Genomic DNA, 13468 nt, shown 5'->3' with positions numbered 1-13468 from the left:
ATTTCATAGTGATTAGGTGCAAATAAGGATCATTCTTATACCTTGGAATTGAAATAAAGTTTTTCATCATATCTTTGAAGCTGGAATTCAAAAATCAAAATGTAGCTAAGAATTGAAAATAACTTTTTCTTCAGCATTTTGTTCTGGGAAGAAGTTAAATCTATATACTTATATAAAGCTCAATCTGTTTGTGTTGGCGCTCTACAGACCATTTGACCTACAGCTACCAAATTTGGTACATATATACCTTTGAGGTCGGGAATGTGCACCTGGGGTCTATTTTTTTTAATTATTAATTAAAAACTAACTTTCCCGCCAAAAAATCTTCATTTTCCCCAACACCAAATGAGTAAGGCTTCAGTTTTTTTCTTTTCTTTTCTTTTTTTCCCCCCCAACAGTAATGAGGCTAGGGTTAACATTTTTCGGCCGATTATTTCAAACGATTCTGTTTATTTTCTTAATGTTTTATGCATTTAAAATTAAACATTGTTAATTAATCGATCTTTCAGATTAATTCTGAAGTACTTTTGACTTAACACCTAATAAAGGAAATTAAAAATGTCTAATCTGCATAGCGTTACCCCAACTGGCGTAGAAAAATTAACGCATTTGCGTTACCGTAACTGGCGTTGGAAATTTACGTATGCGCATTGTGTTCTGATTGTTGACAATATTATGAACGGATGATTAATTATTTATTATTATTATTTTTAGGTGAGTTGCATGCTTTTGTAATTCAATTGTATTTATGTTAATTATATATTTTTTGTGTATGCTTATAGTTTTAAGTTTATTGTTTTTTAAGTAGTTTTTTTTTTAAACCTGTTTTCGATCGATTATTTTAAACGATTCATTTTACTTTCTTAGTGGTTGATGCATTTGAAATTAAACATTGTTAATTAATAGACCTGCTCATAATGAATCTGAAAAAATTTTGTTGACAAATTCTTGAGATATTACATAAATTAAGAAACAAATTCTTTAGTTCTTTAGTGCCCATAAAGTTTAAACGCTCAGTGACTCTGTTATCAGTAATCATATTATAAAAAAGTTTTGTTTCAGTAAAAAATATTATTATATTAATAGCAGATTAATTCTTTCCAATTTAATTTAAAGCATAAATTCTACGAGAGCTTTCAGAAAATTAGAGAGATACATATTACGTTATGACTGAAGGCCTTTATAATATTATGAGTGAATTATCAAAATTTGAAGTTTTAAAATATTTTGATGAAGAATCTATTCAAGTAGGAATTGAGTAAAATATTTAATTAATAGAATTTAAACGAACATTAAGATTGGCGAACCGGCTGGTCGCCAACGGTGGCTAGTACTTTAATAAATTTAAAATGAAAAGAAGCAGGAATTAAATTGACCTGGATATGAAATTTTTATAATAATAAGAAGCATTTACATCCTCAATTTTGAAATATATAAACAGAAAGAAATGTACAATATCAGCAACATTATTGTTTGCCAACGGATTCTAAAGTCCTCCGCACCTTTGCACATGCCTTAAGGTGGGTTTAGTTCATCAAAATAAGGGTTAGAAGAAGGATAAAAAAAAAAAAAAAGGAAATGTTTATATTTAACAATAAAGTAAACTTGGATTACTCGCTGATTAAATTAAAATAAAATAATAAGGCCAGAACCTACATTATACTCACATATATGAGGGGGGGGGGGAATTGAACGAAAAAAAAACCCAATAAGGTGGAAATCAAGGTCAAAGAATGATGAATTCCCGAAATGCGTTCTTTTTTCCGCGTCTCACCCCTTAATGAGATGAAATCATCGAAAAGTAGTCATCTGAGGATATTGAAACGAAAAGTAATTTATAACCAATTTCTTTAAGCCAAGGAATTATTATGATATCTACAGAATTCTGTTGAATGTTTAATATTATGTAGTGACTATGTTGTGTACATACAATATATCGAATGTGATTATGTTGTTGAACATTTTAATAGGGATTGGATTCCTTTTATTTCTCAAGTCGATCTAGTTTACACAAAGGGTGTAAAGTTTGGCACAACTCCACGTATTGAATCTTGCTTGTATAACCAAGCTGCTACATTCATTTCAAGCAACAGTCTTTGTAATATATATATATATATATATATATATTCCATTATTGGCTTTTTCATCTTAGCCCAATTACTTCGTGATGACAGAAAGTCCAACAATGTAATATATATATACCGGGTGTCCCATAAATTTGTAAATACTTTAAAAATTTATAAAAATTGAAGGACTGGGTATATTTGAATGCGGTTTGCGAAACTATTATTCTCATGAAGGGTTTTTTTTTTTTTTTAATACAGAAAAAAAAAATAATTCAAAAATTTGTCAATAGAGGGCGCTGCACACAAGTGGAAATATGCAAATTAAAATTTTATGAAAGGCAGAGTGAACGATTGACACATCATTTCTAAAGGTTTGTATTAAGATGTTGACACTGGTGGATAAAGCACTATTGGTAAAGTTGTTTTATGTCAGCAACGAATCGGCGGCTGAAGCCTTACGAAAGTTTAGGACCCAGAAAAGATTGAAGAAAGGTTCAGGTCCGATCACTCCTGCTGGACTTGTTTCCCTAGTACGCCGTTTCGAAGAAACTGGAAGTTTGTGTCATCGGCCACGCAGTGGTGCACCTCGTTTAACAACAGTCCGTACCCCCGATGTCTCTTCGCAAATGGACACGCTAAGGGAACTGTCTACAAGTGCAGTCAGTAGCGCATGAGAAGTGGCACGAATAACTGGTATACCAAAGACTTCGGTGTACCGTATTCTTCATGGTGTATTGCAATTGTACCCATACAAATTGCAATCGCTACATCAGCTCTTACCAAATGATACAGCTAAGAGATTGGAATTCTCAAATTGGGCTTTGGCGAAAATTGAAGATGATCCGCGATGGCTGCTGAAAATATTGTGGACAAATGAGGCTCATTTTGCTTTTCATGGAGCAGTTAATACCCATAACTGTAGAATATGGGCACATGAGAATCCACATGCTTACACTGAGAAGCCCCTGCATTCACCACGGATTACTGTTTGGTGTGGTTTCACTGCATCCATTATTGTAGGCCCTTTTTTCTTTGAAAAGCCCTGTAAAAAAGCAGGATGGAAGACATGTTCAGTTAATGGAACAAGTTACTTGGAAATGTTACAGAAGGAAGTGATACCGTCCTTATTGGAACACGATGTCCTTGACACAGTGACATTCATGGAAGACGGGGCACCTCCTCACATCGACACCGAAGTGAAGGCATTTTTGAGAACTTTTACTGAAGAACGGATAATCAGCCGTCACTTTACACATGAATGGCCCCCACGCTCACCAGATTTAACACCCCTTGATTTTTGGCTATGGGGTTACCTTAAGTCTCGGGTGTACCACCATAGGCCAACTTCGTTAGTGCAGCTAAAGGAAGCCATTCGCCACGAAATCTCATGCATTCATCCGGATATGCTGTATGATGCAGTTACCAGTGTTGTCTCCCGCTTCCAAACTGTTATTTGTGGTGATGGCGGACACATAGAACAAGTACTATAGTACTGGCGTGATATGCATGTAAACAATTGCTTTCATGCAAATAAAAGTATTTTTCTCGTAGAATTGTATGTTTTGCTTGTGTTTAGCGCCCTCTATCATCAAATTATTGAACTTTTTTTTTTTGTATGATAAAAAATCCTATCGATTCATCACTTTTACCGGTTATCTATCTATCCTAATAATAGTGATGAATGTGCGGATATTGGCGCTCTACAAGGCGGAGCTTTTACTTCGAATTACCAAATTTTGCACATGTTTACCTTTAATGTCGGATCTGTGTACGTCGGAGGGATTTTTTTTTTAAATTCTAATTAGAATTTCAAATAAAATTTTGTAGAATTTTGTCGTTTTTCCGTGATAACTTCCAAAATATTACTGTATAAAAATGAATTTTACATAATTTAAAAATATAAAAAAATGCTTTTTTAAGGATGTTAATTTGAAAATCGTGAAGAGTTTTGCTAAATTTTATCACTTTAAAAAAATATTTTTTATACCTAATTTGTAACAGTAGATTACAGTGTTGCCCTGAAATTCAAACAGTTTTTATTGTTTCATCAAATATTTTTCATAAGATTTTGCTTTTTTGGAAACTGAAGCATTCGGGTCGTTTCATATTTGTATTTGTGCAGTCTGCAAGAAAAGTTAAAAAAGTAATTTAAAATATCGCTTGATTTAGATGTATCGAATTTCAGATGTATTACATTTTTGGCAGCCTTAAGATGTTATGGGACTGTTCCCATTAGAAAGGTTCGTTTACACAGTAAATAGAACTTATGTAAAATAATTAAAATAACACAACTTCAATAACAAACTAATTTAAAATCAATAAATTTAATAATAATTTAATTAATCTGGCTTTAATAATGGGCATGAAATCATATCTAAACGATTTATCTGAAAACAAATATAAAGAGTGCAATTGCCGAACCTAGCTGGTCACCTGAGGCAATTAGTTAATATATAACCGATTATTAACATTAATCGTAATGCATAGATTATATTGCAATAATATATATTATATATATTTTTATATATTTTTTATATTATTATTTAAAAAATGTGTGTGTATGATGTGTATAAAATAAATAATAAACAAAAGCGTTGTATTTTAAAAATTACTTATTTGAAAGATTCATTACAGCACCTCTCAGCACGCGTATTCATATATTACACGTATAAATACGCATGCTGAGTTAAGTACAGTGACAAGGAATTTTTCAAAAAACATTTTGAATCAATCACAACTTATTTTTTTCCTGGCACATGTTCGAATATTCACAATTTTACCCCCCCCCCCCCCTTCCCCTTAAATTGCTTTGCAAAAACGGTTTTGTTTTCTTTACAAAAATTCTAATTTCGTTACTTGACACGATTTCACTCGTGTGCTGTTAGAAAGAGTTTGCCTTAGACTTCTTGATAGTTATTTTTTTTCTATTAAACTGCATCGATGATCGAAACGATATTTGATGGTTAATGTAAAGATAACTAGAGAAGAATGTCAGAAATTTTACAGATTGTAAATTAAATGTTCAGGTATTAATGAATAGGTTTACTTTTTTGCTGCTTATTAATAAACTTAAAAAATAAATTTTGAGTATTCCTAATACATACTATAAATACATGAGTATTCCTAATACATAGTATTAATACATGAGTATTCCTAATACATAGTATTAATACATGAGTTTTCCTAATACATAGAATTAATACATGAGTATTCCTAATACATAGAATTATTTGTTACTCCAGTACATGCAATTGAAATCTTAAAATATATTTAAAATTCAATTATTTATTTTATTTATATGATTGATCGATTGAAATGAGATGAGAATGGCAACAAAGGCCGTTATCCCCTAATGCCACAACAGTTCATTCAATAGATTTTTAAAAAATTCAGAGATTGAAGAATTTTATTTATATAAATTAAATTTTTAAATGATAATAAAAAAAATAATGCTTTCCATAAAAACTATTGAAGGTAGGCATATATTATTTTGACAGAATTCACAGAATTTAAAAAAAAGTATTACTAAAAGAAATATTAGATGTTTTATTTATTATTAAAAAAATTATTTTCTTTTTCAGACAACTTAAAAATTAGGTATTGACATTTTGACAAAATTGTATTTGACATTTGGCTACAGATTCAGATATTAGATAGAGCATGTAAAAATATTTATAAAGGAAACTTGAATTTTAACCGAAATCTTTGCTTTTGAATAATAATTTTGAAGTTATTCGTTTTAATTTTGTAAATTTATATTTTATCTCATTGATGAATTATGTGAACACATTTCAATGGTGCAGGAGAGTTTTGATTATCCAACATTCTGAGTTATTTTTTTAAGCTCCTTTCAAATTTTTAAAAATAATGTACAAAGGGATTTTGTTGAAATAAGTAGCATTCTTATTGAACAAATATTATTCTGGCTATAATCAGAAAATAAACTTATCCATAAAAAATATGAATTATTTTTTAGAAAGAATCTCTTCGACTTAAGGAATCCGACTGTTTTTCTTTTTCTTTCATCAGTGCATTGTTATTCTTGTAGTAAACATAAAATGTGTTTTGTCGAATTATAATTATCTGTTCAATAATTAAAAGCATATAATTTATGTATTGTATTCTTTCATAACAGAATCATAATTTATGTATATAACAAAATAATTGCCTTTAACATTTTAAATGAATAAATTTCTTATTTTATAAATACAACAAATTAATGTAAATGAATAAAATAATACCTATTGTATAAAACAATGACTTTTTTTATAAAATTAAATTCGCATGAGTATTATTTTACTCTAATTATATTTCTGTATACGAAATCAGATTTTTCTTTAATGAACACTTTTACAAATTAGAGAAATTTCTTTTGATTATGTATATAATATCTTAAAGAAATTTCGATTTATTTAGCCGTTGTTTAAACTGAGTAATTTCATTTTCAAACGGTTTGGCACTCAAGCTACTTTTTTCCTACCCGATTTATGTTTTGTAAACACTAGCATGCATAATGAAAACTCCACTGAATTTTAAAACGGCTTCGTACTTTCATATTTATGGCAGCAACGTCTATAGTTTATTCATATTTGTGGGTTTTTACGCTTAAAACAGTTACTTTCTAAAAAACCCGTTTTAACTATTTTTAATCAAGGCAGTTCCATTGAAATTCATACAGACGCATCAATTGATGGCTCTGAGGCAGTCCTACTACAAAAATCCAAAGACGATAACAAATTCCATCCAGTGTATTATATGTCCAAGAAAACGTCTGACAACGAAAGAAAATACACCAGCTATGAGCTGGAGGTACTCGCCACTGTGGAAGCTCTTAAAAAAATCCGAATTTACATCCTCGGATCACACTTTAAAATTATCACTGACTGTAATGCATTCGTCAAAACGTTAAATAAAAAAGAAATGAATTCCCGCATTTCGCGATGGGCATTATACCTTCAGGATTTTGACTACGAAATAGAGCATCGAACCGGTTCAAAGATGACTGATGTCGACACTCTTAGCCGAAGCCCATGCTGCATGATCATTCAAGACTGTGTCTGTCTTCAAATTTTCAAAGCTCAATCGACAGGCGAGCATATTACAGCTATAAAAGCATTACTTCAAAATGCACCTTACGAGAAGTACATAGTCAAAAACAACATTTTATATAAGAGCATAGACGGCATCGATTTACTTGTCGTACCTGATGATATGCAGGGCAACATCATTAAATCATGCCATTAACGAGGCCATTTTGCAGTAAAACGCTCGCAGGAACTGTTAAACAAAGAATTCTTTATTCTGAACTTGAAAGAGAAAGTTGAACGGTGTATACGCAACTGTGTAACATGCATTCTAAATAACAGAAAACGTGACGAATTGAATGGCACTTTGCATCTACTTGACAAAGACGACACTCCCTTTCATGCATACCATATTGGCCATTTGGGTCCTCTCCCCAGCACTTCTAAGAAATATAAGCATATTCTGGCAATCATCGATTCCTTTACGAAGTTTGTGTGGCTTTACCCGACCAAGTCCACCGACACCACTGAAGTTCTAAATAAGCTCGAATGCCAAAGATCAGTTTTCGGCAATCCTTCAAGGATTATTACGGACAGAGGTACCGCTTTCACATCCACGTCATTCAAAGAATATTGTGAGCATCAACATATCACCCATATTGCTATTACAGTTGGACTTCCTAGATCAAATGGTCAGGAAGAAAGACTTAATTCTATTATCATAGCTGTACTCTCCAAGCTATCCATAGAAAATCCTGAAAAATGGTATAGCCATGTTGCTGCCGTTCAGCAAATTATTAATTCTACATTTCAACGAAATATCAATTCTACTCCATTCGAAATTCTATTTAGAACTAAAATGAAATCTGAGCATGATATAAAAATCCTCGAAATCGTCAACGAAGAGATCCAATCTGCATTTCTCCAACAGCGTGATGAACTCCGTAAAGACGCAAAACAACAAATTCTCATTATCCAAAAAGAAAATCGCCGTAATTACAACAGCGTCGCAAAAATGTTCAAAAATTTAAATTGAATGATTTCGTCGCAATAAAGCGCACTCAATTTGGCCCTGGTCTCAAATCGAAACAAAAACTTTTCGGACCATATAAAGTGATCAAAATTAAGGCAAACGACACATACGATGTTGAAAAGTGTGATTTCTTCGATGGACCATCAAAAACTTCAACTTGTGCAGAATATATGAAACCATGGTCCAGCAATATAGAACATATCACTTGAATTTTTTTTCAAAAGAAAAAAATTTAACACTATTTAAAGAAAAAGACAACTGTTTTTCTTTCTGTGTGTGTGTATTTGGACGATAGAAGACTTTGATTTTTTTTCTCTACTTATTTTATATTATTATGTTTTTATATGCTCAACACTAATATTATTTTTGTTTTTAGTTAGTTATTCGATATTTCCAAGTGCACGCTATTGTATTGCTATATATTTATGCTGTCACGGATGGTATGACTATTTTGTTTGTTTTATCTTGTAAATATTTCAATTTGCATCTTATTATTATTTTTTGTTTTGTATTTACTGTTTGTTTTATAATATGTTTACTTCAAGGTACTGTATACCATAAGGCGAGGTTGCCTATCCTGTCATGATGGCCGATGTGGAAATTGTTAACAGATCTCATCTGTATGGCGCCATACTGGCCATGTTGCGTCACGTCATTAATCACGTGATGCCTTCCCTCCATTATTGGAAGATGAGAGTTGGGTAGTGAGTCTGTAAGACATACAGCTCACGCTCATGTATGTTTTATGTTAGTATAGTAATGTTTTGTCCTTTAATTATAATAAATACATTTTCATATTAATGCTGGTCGTTGCCTTTCCCCACATATTTTTTTTTATCGAGCAGGAATTAGAATGAGATTTCTTAACTTATAATAACACTACAATCTGTTTTGATGATGTCTTTCACATTGATATGTGCCAAATTCTAACAAACTGGAAATCGGCCAGGTGTTTTCAATAACCCTTTGCAGTCCGATGCGTGCTATGTAAACAGATGAACAGTGAAAACGTTCACTTGCGCATATTTTACCTTCTCATGCATAAAGATCTTAGATGAGGATAAGCACTACATTTTTACCGTAATAATTTATCAATTATTTTATTCATAATTGCCATAAATAGAATATCAAAAAATTCTCAAAAAATCTCCTAGATACTAGGAGTTTCAGAAGTACGAGTTCAATTTGTAGTGCATGGTGGTATAAAGAAAATGAAAAAATAGTGTGCATCTGCGTTTGGTGGTGATTGTAAATCTTTTGGAAATAATTGTTAAATTCTTATTGTAAAGAAATTTGATTAATTCGAAAACTTTGTTTTATAAACCCTTCAAATTGGCGAATGATCTTTTTTACAGTTTAATTAAAAAAAATTCTGCTTATTTTTGTGATATTATAGTTATTTATTAGTATGAATTATTTTTTAATAAAACTCTGAGGGCTCATTTACGAAAACACTGTTGTTCCTGCTCCCTTCATTTTCTGGATAACTTGCAAAGCCAAATATTAAGGTACATTTAATATTTTCTATGGCTTCTATACTTTTAAGGAGTTTTAAAATAATAAGTCTACAAGATTTTTTACCGAATGGCAAGACCAATTCTATGCCGCTTAAATTGTCTGTCAAAATTAGATAATTTTCAAAAAAAATTACTTCTTAACTTGATAATATTTTCAAAAATACACATCTGTCTGCGACAAAGATAACTCACAAATGCTTTCATCTAGACGGATTGAATTATGTATATTGTCTTTATATCAAATTTGTAGATTTTTATCAAATCTTGAGGAAAATCAGGTCAGAGGAAAACTGCCTGTCCGGCTGTTCGAACATCACTTAATACGATAACAACAAAACAGAGAAAACCATACGGATAAAATTCACTACACGCATTTAGAATCTATATCGTAGATAAGTTTCGAATTTTGAGACAAATCTAATTAGATATTACCCGTCTGTCAGTCTGTACTTTCAGAAAAATGTAAATGCGATAACTCAAAAACTCAATGACTTAAATATATTAAATCTGATATGGGATTTTGTGACTACAAGTGTTGCAAATTTTTATTTCAATTAATTGGGAAAAACGTGTCTAAAACACAAATTCGGGTTTGAATACCACATGCCAGGGTTTAATCGCCAAGTATGACACGAAAGATTCAGTAAAATGCTAAATTCATTCCAAAGATTAATATTTCGTAACTATTGTACATTAATACCATGAAAGTTGTTCCCTATAATAATATTTTTATTAAAGAATGTGCGAATAACTTTCGGGGGAAAAAACACCTGTTAATTTTACAAAATATAATACCCTTTTTATTTCCATTAATGACATATTTAAACAACTTTCAAGGAATAAGAAATATATAATGTGGTGAGAATGGACCGAGAAATTCAGAATGTTATTAAAAGACATCAAGAGGGAAAAAATTTCCCTGAGATGCGGTATCACAAATTACTTGTAGAGGATAAAATTCCCGAAAATTATGCACAGATTTCGACGTCACACTGGAAAGGCAAAAAAATATAATAATAACTATAAAAAGATTTATTTGGCTAATTATTTCAAGAATTGTTCGGAATGGTGGCCGTTGAAGTCATTGCACAATCTGCAGTAACTTGACAACGACTTGCAGATGCACCAGATAAATTTTTAATGTCTGCCGCAGTACCAACTGTCAACTTTATTACCTAATCCTTCATTACGTCTAAAGGTGTAACATAAACCATTGATTTAAGGTGACCACATGAAAAAAGCTACACGAATTGACAGTTGACGTGGAGACCGAGCAATGGATCTCGCGTGTCGATTTCGACCTAACTGAATAACATTGATGTGACTACACACTTCGCGAGGAAAATGTGCTGGGACATGATAATGCTTAAAGTAAATGTCTCCCAGCACTGCTATCTTCCTACTTTCCAACATTTCTGAGAAAACGTATAATAAATAAATAATGTGTATAATAACGTATAAGAAAAAAAAACAAAGTATTTTTTCATCTAGGTCAGCGAGTACGACCCCAAAAAATTATCATCAAAGATTTATATAAACACATTGACACTGAACTTTCGTTCAAATTTCTGTGATTCACTCGCATGAAAATATCCATCGCCCTAATATGTGCGTTTAAGAGTGATCAATACCTTTTCGACTCAGAGTCTGCATGCATTTTTAGTAGAGATGCACAATCCACGATTTTTTGAATAACAAATAATTTAGCTATTGTTATTTTTAAATATTTATTCCAAATATCTGTTATTTCAATCATATTATTAATTAAAATTTATTACTTAGTATTAAATATAAAATTATTAATTGTAATTAATACTTAATTTACTAATGTAAGTAACGTGTGATTGAATTAATTTATCTATTTCAGATTACTTCTTAAATTTGATTTTTTTTTCTCAAAACTATTTATTTTATTTCTTTATAGGATTAAATCATTTTCTGGAAAATTTGAATGAAATATATGTTATTTCCTTAAAATGTTTACTTTTGTTCTATATTCTAACAATCGATGGCGCCAGCTGTAAACAGAATTTATGAATCAAAGTCAATCATATCACAAACAATTAAAAATGATCTGTGTGGAATAGTGCATCGTCAAATGCGAATATCGGAAAGTCAAAGTCACTCCCATAAAGTGGAGCGATGACTTCGCACTTTCTAGTGAGTCACCGCTCCGATAAATTTAAATGATATGCAATTTAGAGGTGCATAATCCACGATTTTTTGAATAATAAATAATATTGCTATTGTTATTTTTAAATATGCGTTCCAAATATCTGTTATTTCAATCATATTATGAATTAAAAATTATTACTTAATATTAAATATAAAATTTATTAATTGTAATGAATACTTAATTTACTAATTTAATTAACGTGTGATTGAATTAATTTATCTGCTTCAGCTTACTTCTTAAATTTTTTTTTTTCCTCAAAATTATTTATTTAATTTATTTATTAAAGTGAACCATTTTCTGGAAAAGATGAGTTAAAAATATATGTCATTTCTTCAAAATGTTTACTTTAGTCCTATATTCTACCAATAGATGGCGCCAGCAGTAAACAGAGTACATGTAATCAAAGTCAATCATGTCACGAGCAATTAAAAATGATCTGTATGGAATAGTGCATCATCAAATAAGAATATCGGTCACTCCCGTAAAGTGGAGCGGTGACTTCGCACTTTCCAGTGAAGCCTCGCACTTTCCGGTGAAATCACCGCTCCGATAAATTTCAGTGATATGCAATTCAATGATACGATACGATAATTCCAATAACCGGTCCGTTCACTTTTCAATCCAATCACAGATTTCTTTCGAGAGCTTCCATTGGACAGATCGTATCGTTTCTTACTTTCCAGTGAAGTCACCGCTCCAACAAATTTCAGTGATATCGTATCGATTGTTACTTTCTATCTTGATCCAAAACATGTAATCGAAATATCATCAGTAAGATCGTATCAAGGATTTGAATCACACCCCTCTTTGAAAAGTATTGATCACTTGTATTTGTGACTTTTTGATATTGGTTACGTAATAACCGCTCTGAAAATATTCGTCATCCCTAATGCAATTCAATGATAGGATAATTCCTAGAATAACCGGTCCGTTCTCTTCAGTGGATCCGGTGAGTTCACTTCCCAATGCATGATTGAATCCTTGTTCGAGAGCTTCCATTGGATAGATCGTATCGATGGTTTCTTTCTGAAGTGATCCAAAACCTGTAATCGGAATATACCAATAAGATCGTATCAAGGACTTGAATCACACCCCTCTTTGAAAAGTATTGATCATTGGTATTTGTAGCTTTATGATATTGGTTACGTAATAACCGCTCGTAAAATATTCGTCATCCCTGAACATGCGTGTCCAAATGCTACAAGATCCTACTCGGAACATTCTTGACACATTCTTAATGTTCCGTATATTTAAAAGCTATTATTTTTAAATTTAACTGTCGTAATTTATTTTAATAGCAAATATTAGTTATGAATGAAATTGCTCAATTGTAAAAAAAAGTTATGAAGGTAAAAGGAAAATCCAAAATTAGATGTACAAGTGAACGATATTTCTATAGAGCCGAGCACCCGATAAGCATAATTGAAAAAAACGAATGAGTCTCTCCCTGGTTTTAGAGATGCATAATCTACGATTTTTTGAATAACAAGTAATTTTACTATTGATATTTTTTTTAAAAATTGTTCCAAATATCTGTTATTTCAATCATATTATTGATTAAAAATTATTAATTGATATTAAATATAAAATGTATTAATTGTAATTAATTCTTAATTAACTAATTTAAGTAATATGTGATTGAATTAATTTAT

Source organism: Argiope bruennichi, chromosome 5 (assembly GCF_947563725.1).
Source record: "Argiope bruennichi chromosome 5, qqArgBrue1.1, whole genome shotgun sequence".
NCBI lineage: Eukaryota > Metazoa > Arthropoda > Arachnida > Araneae > Araneidae > Argiope > Argiope bruennichi.
This window is presented reverse-complemented; position numbering follows the sequence as displayed.